Genomic DNA, 16471 nt, shown 5'->3' on the forward strand with positions numbered 1-16471 from the left:
TTGATGGTATTAAAAAAGTCAATATTTTTTTGCCAGGAACTCAATATGTATTATGAAATAGCATATTAAGCCAGGCTGGTAGCACACGCTTTTAATCCCAGCATTCAGGAGGCAGAGATCTGAGGATCACCAACAAATCTCCACTACTTAGGCCCTTCACAACTCAGTGAGACCCTGTTTCAAAAATAAAAATATAAAAAAAAAAAAGGACTGGGGGTATAGCTCAGAGGTAGAATGCCCCTGGATTCCATTAATCTTAGATTATCACTTTGAAGTAGTGGAAAGCAAGTATAATGTGATACATAACTTGATTTATGGATGCAAAAAAATTACATTTTGGTGACAAAAATTTAATAAATTTGGTGACAAAAAAGCGATTACATTTTGTGATGGTCAATTTTATGTATCTATGGCAATAGTCATTTGGTATTCATACATTTGGTGAAATGTTATTCTGAATCTTTCGGTGGGAATTTTTAAATGAGATTTATCATTGAATAGGTAATGGGTAAATAGGTGAAATAAATTGGCCTCCATAATCTGGGTGGGCCTCATCCAAACAGTTAAAGGTGTTAGTAAAACAAAAGGTTGAACCTTCCCTGTGTAAAAGAAGATTCTCCTTATTGCCTGCATTTCAAAAAAAGTATTTCTCTCTTTCTCTCTCTCTCCACTCCCTCTCCCCTCTCCCCTCTCCCCTCTCCCCCCCCCCTTCTCTCTCATCTTCTTGCTACCCTCCACTTACAATTGGTTTTTATTTGGAGAATGCAAACACACACTTCTAATATGTTGTACTTTTTGATTTAAAAAAAGGATTTAATGTAATTTTAGTTGCTTTTTTCTTGCTGCATTATAGTTTAGATTATTTATATATATAGTTAGATTATATATATATATATAGTTGATGATTTATTTTACAATAAAAATATGGCAAGTGCATTATGATTGCAGAGAGCTAGTATTTATTATCTGATTAACTTTTTTCAACCTCCTATTGAAATTTAATAAACTCTCAACTAAAAATGCAAACAGTTGTAGAGGTTTTGGAATATAATCAGAAGCATTGAGAGAGTTCTACCTCCCATATGTATGGTAACTAAAACATTGGAACCACAGTGGAAAAGACAATAGATTACTATCTTATCTCTCCCTCTGCATTTTCCTAAATTTCAGGTATCCTCTAATCTAAGGGGAATTTAAATAGTTGTTTAAAATACATCTTCTTATATTTCCAGTCCTAAATCAATGATATCACTAAATTAAATTTTCATAACAATGTTCTTTGAATCGGGTATGGTGGCACACACTTGTAATCCCAACATTTGAGAGGCTGAGACCAGAGTATCTGGGTTCATGGCCAGCCTCAGCTACTTAGGGAGGTCCTCCGCAACTCAGTGAGACCCTGTTTCAAAAAATAAAGAATATAAGTAGGGCTGGGGTGTAGCTCAGAGGTAGAATGCTCCCGGGTCTATCCCCAGACCCCCCCCCCCCACACACACACAAAATAAATAAATAAATAAAAGTACTTTGAAAAAAATGCATTTTCTTTAAAAAGATGGCTATTCATCACATTTCATGATCATAAAAGGCAAAAGAAGAGGAAGTGGAGCAATCACTTAGCCCTATACTCTGTTCCAAATACATTTACAATCTATATTTTTCCTTCTGGAGGTGTTTGGGTAGTGGCAAATAGCCAAGAACAAATTTAGTCAATAATTGTCGCTATATGCCTCTACCATCTTGTACTCCATTAAAATATATGACTACAATGCACTAATAAAAATTTGAAAAAGTGTTGCTTAACCTCTGTTTTCAGTTGTTTGTTAAGTAGGCAGTTACTGAAATGGAACTGGGATGCAAAGCATCACACATGCACATGGCATGCATTTTTTAAATATTTTCATCGAATTACATTGGCTTTGTCATTTTCATATTAAGATAATTAAACAAATTCAAATACATAATCAAAACATAGTCAATACTTTACTTCCAGCTATCTTCTAAAAACTGTTAATAATAATAACAATATTTTATAGGAAATGTATATATATGTATGTATATATTTATATATTAATATATATATGTATATGAATGCGATTTTCCTTTATCTTCAAGATGAAGGCAATTAAAAGGAGAGCTTTCATATAAAAGAGACCATGTGGGGGTGCTAGGAAGATAGCTAAGTGAGAGTGCTTACCTAGTATTATGAAGCCCTGTATTTGAGCAACAGTGTTGCAATAAATAAACAAACAAATAAATAAATAAATAAATAAATATTCTGTTTTGAATCAGACATGGTTAACATGTGCAATAATTTTATTTTTGTGATGAGCAAGATTATATTTTAAGGTTTTATTTTTTTGTCATTGACATAGGCAAGGCTTGAGGGGTTTATTTTTACTCTTGGCACATGGACAGGAGACCCATATAGGGCCCAGTCACAGAGTCTCTGGATTGTTGATGTGTTCTATAGAACAAGGTGAAGCAAGATAGAATTCCCTTATCTCTGTCATTAATGAGATTATCATTGCATTTTCCCAACATTCACTCCACCTGGTCATTTCATCTTATACTACTTCTTATTTGTCTATGTCATTCATATTTATACCTAGGTGTAGTTTCTCAATATAAAATCATTTGAATAAAACGAAAGCTTCTATATCTTCTTGAAAAGAATCAGAGGAGATAATCACCTTCTAACCATTTTACCTCCCTGGTTTTAGTAACTAGTTGTTTTCAAAGTAGCCAGAATCATATTTCCTAATCCTTTGTCCTTCAGAGCTACTTTCCACTATACATTAATTGTAAGCTATGGCATGATGTGTTGTGAGGCAGAAATGGAAGACAGGGGTTCATTATAACTAAGTTTATGTAGGTATCAGAAGAAAGGCTCTAAACATAGTGTGCTCTGGAGGTTATTATATTTTGTTCATTCACAGGACAGAGAAAACTACAAACACCTTTCAAGTATTTATAATAAGCTGCATGTGTCCAAGGAAAAAGACTAAATACTGGTATCAAAGAGTCCTGAACACATCTGCACAGCAACCATAAATGTATATTAATAAATTTTAGAATTTTGCATAGTTTGTTCACATCAATATGCCCTGGTGCTTAGAATTTAAAAGGATGAATTAATATTAAACAACTAAAACTGTTAGGAAGCAAAAACAATATATAGATGCTCACAAGGTAGAACCTATCTGTAATCATTAGAAAATAGATACAGATAATTGAAAACAGTCTATAACAATATATTCAACTTCAAAGAATGATAAACAAGTATACAAGACACAGAGAGGAAACATTCTTTCAGAATTTTTACTAAAGATCGATGGATCAAATAGAAACCAAACCTAAGTAGACAATACTGACCTCATCCAAAGCCCAATTATAAATGCTCAGCATGATAAAATTCCAAGAATTCTAATAACATCCAAAATGCAGAGGTATTTTTCAGTTTGCTTCCTCAAAAATAATAAGACAGGTGAGAAAAGATGAAGGGAAAAACCACCAAAACAAGAAACTAGAAACCTATATGAAAGATAAATTCTGAAAGAATATTACACAAAATCATGAGCATGATCCAGAATATTAATGGATATATGCTGGAAGAAGAGTTGCTTAGAAGTTGATACCATGCCTAAATCTGACAGTTAACTAAAATAGTGTCAATAAATTCAGTAAATGGCCATTGTTTGTCTCAGGGTATATTGTAGTAACAATCTTAAAATCTCATGCTTTAGTACAAGAAGTTTATTTTTCACTTAATTAATATTTATTTAGTTTATTATGAGTTTATTATGTTGGCAGCACATTTATATTATTATGGTTACTCTCAGGGTCCAGCTGATGGGAACTCCTTAAAGTTTGCTTCCAAGATCCCTTTATCATAGGAAAGAAATGTATAAATTATTCTCAGGCTTTGAAGAATGTAAGTGAATTGACATATGTCACTTCTCACATTTCACTGAATGAAACAAGGCATATTACTGTACTCTATTTTATATCCTTTGATATACATGTAAATCACATACATCAAGAGAACTAGAACTGTCCAAGATTGGTGACAAGTTTGATGAAGAGTGAAAAAAAAAATCTCAGATCCTTTGAATTACTAGTTCTTCAAACTGGATAGCTTGTGAAATCTAATTGCAAAGAAAGAGGAGAGAAATGGAATAGAGATACACTTCAGCCTGTGTGAAAGACTATATTAATTCAGTGTATATGTGTATGTCTATGCACATATATTGGCATATATAGTATGCATTGCTTCATAGTTATTTGAACTGATAATTTCCACTCAAAATAGTAATGCATTTCCCTGTTACTTCAGCCTCATTCTAGATATAAAGGGTTAGATTATACAGCTGGCAATTGCTCTAAATATTTACTTGTTTGAGTAAAAAGTAATGTCAACAGTAGCTTGTGTTTAATAAGTGTTTATATGTCAGAGCTTTCCTGGTGTGATATGGAACACAGAGTCCTATGGGTCAGGTGGATGGTATGCAGGAGTTGATATATCATGTGGAACATGCAATCCCAATATCAAATTATATATGACAAAAAAGTCCTGAAGTTATTCCCTTCACTAAATCATTGAGAACAGAGTAATACCTATATCATTTAAAGCTCTGTAATTGTTTTACTCTGTGCCTCAAATTTGACCATGAGTCAAACTGCAATTGATAGAGTATCGCTGATTCTAGCAATAGAATTGTGTACCCTGTTTGAAGTATCCATGCCTTGGGGACTAAGATCTCAAAAGGAACAAAGTTTTTGGAATAGAATACAAAAATTTAGGGTGAATATTTGTAAATAAGAATGAGAGAATCCACCACCTGTTCTGCTGCTTGACTTCTAGATTCATGTTCTGTGACTTTGGAGAAGATACTAAATTATAATGTGATCTAATTTGAATCATAGACATTACATACTCTAACCATTTAGGGTTTCATATCCCAGTGGGTACCAGAACTAAATTTTCAATGAACACTTTAATTTTAAATTAACTCAGCCACTCTGAAAATGCTGTATTAAAATAAGTTAATTCAGCCGGGTGTAGTGCACATGTTTGTAATCTCAGCATTTGGGAGGCTGAGACAGGAGGATTGCTTGGGTTTGAAGCCAGTCTTAGCTACTTAGTGAGGTCCTTTACAACTCAGTGAGACTCTGTTTCAAAATAAAGAATAAAAAGTAGGGCTGAGAGTGTCACTCCAATCTAAAATGCCCCTGGGTTCCATCCCTAGTGCCCCCTCCAAAAAAAAAAAAAAAAAGTTGATTCCGCGAGTCTCAATCCATTGTTGCTCTTACTTTGCTGAGAAATATTTCTTCATCGGAACCATTGCAAGAGGTATTATCATAAATGTGTGTAAGACATTCTGGAATTTTATGAATAGTGGTGCTCTGGTCTTAATATTTGTGCTTCCTCAAAAATTCATATGATGTAAAACCCTAACTTTCCCAAGCTGATGGTTTCAGGAGGTAAGGACAGGAGGCAGAACACTGGCCTCCCCCAAAGGTATTAAAATCCTTATAAGCCAGGCATGGTGGCACATGCTTGTAATCCCTGCCCTTGCGAGGCAGAGACAGGAGGATCGCACAGGTTCTAAGCCAGCCGCGCTGGTTTAAGAGACCCTGTTTCTAAATAAAAAAGAATAAAATAGGTCTGAGAGTGTAGCCCAGAGGTAGAAAGGCTTGCAGGAACCCCATTACCACACACACACAAAAAAATAATAATAATCCTTATAAAACAGGAACAATGTGCTCATGTATTTCTCCCATTATAATGATATACAGCAAGAAAATTACCACATATTAACCAGGAAATAGTCTCTCATCATATAGAATCTGTTGGCACATTGATCTTAGACTTCTCTGCTTCTACAACTGTGAGAAGTAAGTTTTTGTTGTTTATAAGCTAACGATATATGATATTTTTATAGCAGACTGACAGTTGGTGTTTGCAGAAGCCTCACTTGCAGAGAAGGCAATCCATATCTAGAATGTATTTATTTCAGTGAGAACAAATCTCTGTTCCTTCATCATGGACGATGTTCAACCTAATTTATAGCTACCAGGCTTTCCTTCCTTGGCAATACAACTGAGCCATATCTTGTTCTCAATGTTACCTTCCACATTAACAAATTATGAACCCTTAAGTACTGTTAGCTGGTTCATCCTTGGTAAGATAAATTATTGCTGATTTTATCCAAAGCCTCCACCAAAGTTTCTACCACCAGAGCAGCTTTGTTCATGAACCTGTTGAGCCATTACTGGATGGGCTGCAGAGAGATGCTGACCAACAACCAGAAAGTGTAACATTTTATCCAGCTGATTACTTAGAGCTTTATTTACCATGAATTCCCTTTGATGCACATTTACACTGGCAAAAATCCATTCATAGTGTGTACAAATTCTGAAAAGTCTATCCAGATCCTTCTTTTTCAGATTATCTTTTCATTGGTCTTTCAACTCTGCTTCTTCCAAAGCCCTGACTCCAGCTATACTATTAGCAATTTCACACAAATAATATAAATCTGTGTAACTGGCCTTCTGTCATTCTGAACATTATTAGACAACTAAATATATTGTTTCAAAGTCTGACCAGACCAGTGAAAGAATTTCTTTTTCCACAATTCACTGTACAATTTATGAAGCTATTCTCCACTCTTGTGTGATACTGGTATATCATGCCAAGATATATGTAAAAACCATATGGGAGGAGTTTTTATTTTCTTTCTTTCTTTCTTTCTTTCTTTCTTTCTTTCTTTCTTTCTTTCTTTCTTTCTTTTAATTTATTTTTGGTGGTACTGGGGTTCCTGGAAGCCCTACTACCTCTGGGCTACACTCCCAGACCTATTTTTTATCTTTTATTTGGAAACAGGGTCTCTTACGCCAGTGCGGCTGACTTCGAACCTGCACGATCCTCCTGTCTCAGCCTCCCAAGCGCGGGGATTACAAGAATGGGCCACAACTCCGGGCAGGGAGGAGTTTTTAAAGTTCTTTGTCATCTAATCATAAGGAATATCACAGGAAACCACAAGAATGGGTTATAAAGAGAGGAGACGGATGGTACAATAGCAATCGGTGCTGAAAACATTGAGTCACCATCACATGAAACTTATTAGTTACTTATGGACCTTTCCACATTTGGTTATAGTCTCTGTTTGTTTTATACATCTATTATTCATAAGTGCTATCCAATTTAAAGCCATTGCTCTATGGGCCAATTCAAAATGAGTTTTTCTGGTGCTCCAGAATGAGCCTTTCCCGTGTTTCCATAGCACCTCCGAGGGAAGTTTGCCAGAGTTCTACTTCCTATTTTGGCCAGCTTCTCAGCAAGTGTTTTAACACTATGAATGTATTTGATGCTTGCCAGCTCTGACCCTCAGCATCACAGATAACTTCTGTGCCCACCAACAAATGTTTTCACAGTTTCTTATGAGATCTAACTTTTAGCATTGTGGTGGAGGTCTTCCACATTTATTCCTTCCTTTTATTCTTGGTCAGCCACAAGTGTAGTATTTTCCAGTATCCATGATCTCTATATTTTTTTAGGGTTTATAGTTCCTTAATATTTAATCTGTTGATATAGTAGCCATCTTTAGATGTATTTAAAGTGAGAAATAGATTGCCTTTAACTTTGTCTTCACTATATGATTCTCTATTCATCACTAACTGGAGCAGGTAAGTTTATTTTTATTAAAGCTTTTCAGTTGATTCCCATTATTAGAGAGCTATAAAACAACTTTCTGATATTTATGGTCTCATCTGATATTTCATGAACAATGCAAACCAGGAGGTAGATTACCACTTGTTTCTGGGTTAGATAACAGAGGGAGAACTTAATAAGGAAAATAATTAGGGATATGAACAAACATGAAAATACATTTATATCCCTATTCTTTTAAGCTGACATTATAAACAGTATACAATGCTTTGTGAAGCATATTTGATATCTGTTTAATGATAAATATGGTTGAGTTTATACTTTTAACTCTGTATACAAGTACATGTAAGTATTCATGTATATTTCTGATAATTGTGAGCATTATTTTTTATTATCTATAAGCACTTCAATAAAGGAGTTTCTCAGAAAAAATTAATTCCCAAATATCTAACAGTGATTCCTAATATATACCACATGATAGCTGAACTTAAATTTTTGCTTCAGTTTGCTCTCTGTGAAGAACTAATTTTATCATATTCAGAATGGTAATGTCACATAACAAATATATAAAAAATAATTAATTTTTATCTCACTGCAATCAAAAACTAAATCCATCTTTTTAACCTATAAGGTCCTTCAAGGTCTCTCTGTGAACATTTGCTTCTAGAAAACCATATGACTCACTTATCAATTTCATTAGGGTTCTTGTCATATTTTATTTATTTATTTATTTATTTATTTATTTATTTTGGTATTACTGGGGTTCCTGGAAACCCTTCTATATCTGGGCTACACTCCCAGACCTATTATATACATATATATAATAAATAATATATATTATATATTAATTGTTATATATTATATATTAACACATAATATATTATATATATTATATATATATATATATTATATATATATATATATATATATATATATTTTTTTTTTTTTTTAATGATAATCGAGTTCCTGGAAGCCCTTCTACCTCCAGGCTACTCTCCCAGACCTATTTTATATTTTTGAAACAGGGTCTCTTATGCCAGCGCGGCTGGCTTCGAACCTGCACGATCCTCCTGTCTCCGCCTCTCAAGCGCGGGGATTACAAGCGTGCGCCACCACGCCCGGCCCTATTTTATATTTTTATTTGGAAACAGGGTCTCTTAAGCCAGCGTGGCTGGCTTCGAACTTACGTGATCCTCCTGTCTCCACCTCCCAACTACGGGGATCCCAAGCATACGCCACCACGCCCGGCTTATTTTATATATTTGAAAAGTTACCTGTCACCATCTCTGAGTATTTTATATAGGATATCAACCCCTGTGATATTTTGTCATTTTCTCCTATGGTTTAAATGTTGGTGTCTTCTCAAAATTAATATGTTGAAACCTAATACTAGGTATGTTAGTATAATGAGGTGAGGCTTCGGGAGAGTGATCAGGTTTGAGGAATCTGCCTTCATTATTGATATTAATTTTCATATATAAAGGAGGCTGTATGGCCTAGTCTTCCTCCACCATTTTAGAGCATGCAAGGTATTCACCATGAGGAACTTGCCTTCACCAGATAGTGAATATGAGGGCAACTTGACCTTAGCATGCCCATTTTCCAGAACTGTGAGCAACATATTTCTATTTTGGGGCGTTACCCAAACTAAATTACTTTTTATGACAGTGTAAATAGACTGACACTAACTATCCACCCTAGTGGTGGAAATGTGTGTGTAAAGGAGTGATCATTTATAATTCTACAACTATATCTCATTATAATAGTGAGACTCTGCTTCTGGTATGTCTTTTAAATACACTTTTTGAGTTTTTTGTTTGTGTATCTGTTTAGTTTCCTTTCTTTAGGTGAATTAAGAAGACTAGGAGATCTGGAGTTGGTTATTTCTCTAGGTCAGTCAGTTTCTGATAATATAAAAACCATGCCTGCTCTTACATAAAGTATCTACTGAGGGCAGTCCTTGGTTAAGGAGAACAAGGTATACGCTACAATTTTAAAATGTCTAATTATTTTCTTATCTTCTCCAGAAGCATGAAGGGCGGCGTTTTCACCATCTTCATCTTGAGAACCTGAAGGTAAACGTAATGGATGCATGTGTTACTCCTAAGACTGGGCCACTGAGTTTTTACTTCTCAATCTTGGCCAAAATGAGCTTCCAGCAATTTTTCAAGAATAATTTAATTACCCTCACCAATGCTGACCCAAATGGTTGGTTTTTGATTCTGGAATTCTCTTGCTAAGTTAAGAATCTCAGTATTTGCTTTTCTCCCCTTTTCTTGGAAGTAGTTTTCCCTAATGTTTCAGTTCTCTGATGTACCTCAGGAAAGCTGTTGAGTTTTGGGTTGTTCTGCTTTTTTCTTCTTGTTACCTTTAAAAACAATTCACTATCTACCATATATAATTATCAATAAGCTCAAAGACATTACAGATATTTGTTTTATTAATACCATTTAAAATCTATGACATAGAGCATGTACTTACTATTTATTAAATATATGATTGAAATTTTTCTTTCAAAATGATAGGTTCTTCTCCTATTGTCCACAGCTACCTGGGTTGGCATAATGTATCTTCTATTCAAAGAAAACAATAAATCATCAATGTAAACTGTTTTTCCAAATCTGAATTACATGGTATTTGTCTAAATGATGAGCTATGTATGATTCAAAGATATTGCTTAATTTTGTGGCTAGGAGGGTAAACATGAAGCTTTACATCCAACTGGAGACAATTCTTAACCAAGAACATATCACTGGCTTTACACTATTTGGAAAAGCTATGATATATTAAAGTCTTCCTCTGAGATCCTCATAAAATGTTTGCATTTTACCTTCACATTTCTTCAAGGATTCGGAGTACACTATCATCTCAGCAACTTATTATTGCCTGGAAATGATTAATACGAACTAATGAATACTTTCAGGACTATCAAAAACATATAGTATGCAGTAACCAAGGACAAGAACTATGAGAAGTTGCATTCATGAAAGTCATTTTTTCACTCTCTTTCTATTACATGCTCTTCAATAAACTAAAAAAAAAATCCACTGTGTCTTTACATGGAGACTAATAACATGGTTGTCATGTTTTTTCTACTTCCATACTCACTCACATTTTTATATTAATTCAGATTTAGTGTTCTTAATTAAGTATATAACACCAGCATATCAGTGTTGGCTGCAGATCTACCACTAGAAAATCTCCTGCTAGGTTAGTGCATCATAGACAATCCATGTAGAAGCAACTGTGTCAATAATTTAGAGTCATCATAATATCATTTTAGAATTTTTTCTAAGTAATTTTGTTGTAAATTTCTGGTTATTTAATGTAAAGGCTCATGCATTTAGCTTTGCAAAGCTTCTACACTTACTGATTCATGGAGCAAATATCTTACGTGTAATTCACCATGAATATCACTTTGTTTTAGGTGAGGAAACCATAATTAAATAATGTTATATATTATGTAATTAAATACTCTTATAGAGTTCAACTGTTACATGGCAAGATACACAAAGACAAATTTAAGGAAAAAAATAAAGTTAAGAAGGTTTTTATAGAAAGTGGAGAAAGGCATCAGAAAGGCAACATTGATAGGAGAAATTTCAGACACAGAAATGTATAAGTAAGTGTGATGATTTGGGAAAAGTGTGGTCATATAAATTAAAACATCCATATTTCCAGATGCATATAATCGAGTCAAAGCTGATCAGGTAGAATAGATGGTAAATGAAAATACACAGCAGGGACTTCTGTATGGTAGCACTGCTCCAGGATATCTTCACCAACATAATAGATTATCTAACACAAAACTGCTTAGTGTGAAAAGTTACAAGTAACATTGATTTAGGTGACTTCTACATATATAATCACATTTATTCAGCTGAGATAGAATCCTAGAGAATTGGAAGGAAATTGCCTTAATCCAAATAAGTGTTTTACTGTAGCCCTCATTTACAATTGGGATGCAGCCCAGGATTCTTTGATTTCAATATTTTATGTTCTTTTTCATATTTTAACCCATAAAATGGGATTTGAAAATAAAATACTTTGGATAGAATTTTAAAAAATGTGAATATACTCCTCTAAAATAGTGAAAAAAGAGGAAGCAGAGGATATAGATAAACCCATAAATGTAGGACAGACATGTTAAGAGAGGCTCTGACATATGTGTTTATGGAGTAGAGTCAGTCCTTGGGAATGAGTCAGACAGAATGAGAGTGCACAAGATTCACTACCCACGTGCTGTGAGGAACGCTACTTTACATTTTAAAACGAAATTGCAAAAATTTTTCCACACATTTTGTTAAATGAGGATAATAACAGTAACTACTTAATAGGGCAATTGTGAGAATTGTATCATTGCTTCCTCAGTTTTCACTTTTCTGAACATAACGAGCATGATGATGTGCTTTTTTCCTCTGGTAGGTTAAACACATTAAGCCTTCTGTCTGCTAAAGTTCCTATAAGCTACCTCAAAGGCTAAACTTATCATTACCATAAAATATCTACAACTTTTTGGGTCACCTGAATTAAGGAGGCATTCTTCAGAAATAAAAAATATTGCTCAACACTCAGTAGCTTACTGGGTAGTTACTCAGTGAAAGAGTAACTTTTACTATAGATAATATTTCTTTTCTTTGTTTCCATTATACTTTATTATTTATTATTATTATTATTATTATTATTGTATTTATACATCTTAATGGAGTACAAAAAAGGTAAGGCACATATACACACATCATTCATTTTGCCCTTACCCACTTCCCACACCATTTCCCCTCTCCCTCCTTCTCATGTTCGGATTATTGACTTTGATGTTTGAGAATGTACATCACGTGCATTAGGGAGTTTCCTTCTTCCCCTTTCCATTACTCTCAGTTAGATTGCCTTATTTGTTCATCTAAGTTTCCTCCTTTCTTTAGAGTTTTTCCCTGTGACCCATTTTCTCCCTAGTTTCTGCATATTAGTGAGAACATCTAAACTTCTTCAGAATTTCAGGGGTTTTCTATTTTCAAATTCCTATTTGCCATATATTTCTGATACTCTCTTTGACTGAAGATCTGGTGTGTGTGCATGTGTGTGTGTATTCTTTTTCTTCTTTATAAAATGCTGAATACATTAAACAGACACCATGGCAACATAGTTCTCTGAAACTTTTTGTTCTATCTATTTAAGGAGTTATCATTTCCTTAGTAAATCTTCTCATCTTTATGTTCACTTTTTCATGTGTTGTTAAATATGATTATATAATTCTAACATATTTCATGTAAGATGATTATAGCAGATAAAATTAATATCCAGACTAGAAAAGTGAGGAGCATACAAGTAGGGAGAGACATGTACTTAGTATATCTACTAGCTTTGCCAAAAGACTTTCCTAATAATAATGTTTTAGTATACAAAGTAAGCTTGACCCTACTGATAAAAATTTTATTTGTAAAAAAATTTGTAATTATAAAACTTATTGAGATGTTTTGCATTTATATTATTTTAAATAATTTTATATTCCAAGACTGAAAAATAAAATTATCTTGTTATAAACATAGTAATATAATATGAATAATATAAATATATTAGTGTTTCATAGTTCAAAGTTGCCAGAAAATGAGATTCAAATAAAAGCAAATTCCAAAATTTTTTAACCTCAGAAGCATGACAGTAATATTATGTAGATGTAATTTATATTATAGAAATTGAATCTAAAATTGTTACCTCTTTTCTTACTCATATTAATAAAACTTGAAGCACTATGAAGTAGTATTCAATCATTAAGATCTCTACCATTCACAGTACAGAGTATTCAGATTTCAACTTTGTCCACTTTTAGCATCCATATTATTAAGAGTATTAAGTAAAATAATAGAGCCTTTAGATATGCACTTATAAATATCCACTTATTTAGAATTGTTCATTTGGACAAATTAATGTCCACATAATTCATAAACACTGAACAGTAAATTTTAAAATAATAAAACATGATAAATTATTTGAAGGAATATTCTAAGAATAATGATATATGATATGCCAAAGTGCAAAAATTATATTTAATACAAAAATTAGATGCCACTTGTTTTTCATTTTTCAAGGTAGTATAATTGCACCCAACTACATAATTCTGTTATTAAAGAACATATATTGAGAACCCATTTTTCTTGAAAGCTATCATAAGTGATAAATCTAATTGTCATGAGCAAATAAATTGAGGTAAATTTTTTCACATAATAATATCAAACAAAATATGACTTTTGAGGGAAACCTATGGAGAAGAAAATGAAATGATGTATTCATTAATATAAAAAACAGTGAATAAAGCAAAATTAAAAGTGGTAAACTGAGATTAAAAAATGTGTGACCTTGCAGGGCATAGTGGAGCATGCTTGTAATCCCTGCTCTTGGGAGGCAGAGACAGGAGGATCATGCAGGTTCGAAGCCAGCCTCACTGGCTTAAGAGACCCTGTTTCAAAATAAAAATTAAAAAATGGGTCTTGGAGTATAGCCCAGAAAAAGATGGGTTTCTAGGAATTCCAGTCCCACAAAAGAAAAAAAAAATTTGTGACCAGCAATACATTTTACACTGCTAAAAGAATCAATGTATTTAAATTAAATTTTAAACTTTATTTTTCTAAAAAAATTGTTACATATTGTATTTCTTCTCCATACTTAAAATCTTTAGATAAATATATGAATATTTCTGTAAATAACCATTGACACAAATGGAGTAATTTAATGGCGATAGCCAAATAAAGGAATTTTAAGATTTAAAGGTAACACTCATAATTTTAGAGAAGCAGAAATTAGTCATTTGAAAATGAAAATATAACATCATATATTTAAACTGTGTTTATATGACATGAAAACATTCTTGAAGATTTCTTGTGCAGATATATATTTTCCAGTGCATATAGAATTTAGAATAAATTAAATAAAAAGAAATTGCTATGCTGGGTAGTCTATGTCACAGATTTGAATATTCAATGATCATAAATAACAAAGCAGAGTATGTAAAGTAAAATTATAATAAAACTAGAATTTAAATGTACATATGTCTTTCTTTCATATGTGAAAGCTAGAGACAAATGGGATCCAAAAGGGACTCCAGACAAAGGAAGAGGAAGCCCTAGTGGAGTGATGAAAGGGGCCTAAGGAGAGGAGGCGGTGGGCGGAGGGAGCTAGTGAAGGAAATACTTCAATGGACACATGTCCATATTTAAAATTACCAATGCCACTCTCAAACTAGTGCACAGGGGAGGGGAGAGAGTGGGTGGGAGCCAGGGGGAAGCACACCTGGTGCTGTGTGCCTGTGTCTCCATCACTTTGAACTTTATCAAGATGTATGATTACAATGTATCAGTTAAGTTTAAAAGGTAAATGCACACGTTTTATGAGAAAATATATGTGAAAAAGGAAACCAAAAAAACATAAATAAAAACTATAGCCAGGTGTGGTGGCACACACTTATAATCCCAGCATTTGGGAGGCTGAGACAGGAGAATCCAGATTTGTGCCCAGCCTCAGCTACAGCTACTTATTGAGGCCCTCTGCAACTTAGCACGACCATATATATGCACATATATATGCATATACATATGTGCATATATATATATATATATATATATATATATATATATGTGTGTGTGTGTGTATACATATATATGCATAAATATATGTATGTATTACATATGTACATGGGCACATGCATGCACATGTATGCATGTACATATATTCCTTTTATTTAAAGCTAGAGTAAAATATTCCCAAAGTATTAGCATGACAATGGTCTATTTCTACTGTAGAATACCAAGTTGCCTGTTGCCCATACTGCTCTTCTCAAGGGCAATTGGCCTGAGTGCATTTAAGTTGAATGAGCACCATATAGATTTTGACTCAAACTTCTCTTTCTGAAAGATAATTAAGTCTATTTTTAATATTTGTAATCAATATATTAATATTTTAATCTAATATTTAATATTTTGATTAAATAATATTTAATATTTTATTTAATAATATTTCGATTTAATAAACAAATATTTTAATATTTGTAATATTTGTAATCAATATTATCAATCTATCACTTAATCAATGGAGCATGATAGTCTGGATTGCCATTTAAATACCAGTTGTCATGAGATCAGCCAAGCAGAGAAGGAGAAGGTACATATATTTCCTCTCATATGCCCAAACTAGGAAACACAGAGGATACCAGTGGGACTCCAGATAATGGAGGGGAAATATTAGCAAAGTTTGAATGGAAAGACAGGAGAGGAGGAAGGCCAATCTTGATTAATGAGGGTCTACATCTGAATATGTATAAAATTATGAATATGGCATGGTTACCCTGGACAACCATTGGTGGGAGGGGGGAAGAGAAAACAGGGGCAGGGGAGGAGAGGGCACCAAGTATAGTTTAATAAAATTTTTGTTCAATAAAAATTTGTTTAAAAAATAAAATAAAATCTCAAAAAAATACCTGTTGTCCAGTTGATGCAGGCAAAAATGATATCATACTGAGAAATAATGCTTCTAAAACTCTAGCTCATAACTGGTTATGTTTCAAGACTATTTCAATACTAACTTGAAGATAGTTATATTAAAGCTTGTTCCTATTCAAGTCATTTGTTATTTTCATCATGTTCCAAAAAATGTTAAAGGTAATGTCATACTGACCTTACTCAATGTCAAATAGGCACACTTCTAGAATCATCTTTGAGTAGCATTCTCTCCTTAGGGTTTGAGTATTCAGTGTTACTTTTTAGGCTGTAGAAAAATTTTCTCAATTAAAATATTTTTCCCTCAATTGTTAGG

This window comes from Muscardinus avellanarius, assembly GCF_963383645.1.
Source record: "Muscardinus avellanarius genome assembly, chromosome: 2".
Taxonomy (NCBI): Eukaryota; Metazoa; Chordata; class Mammalia; order Rodentia; family Gliridae; genus Muscardinus; species Muscardinus avellanarius.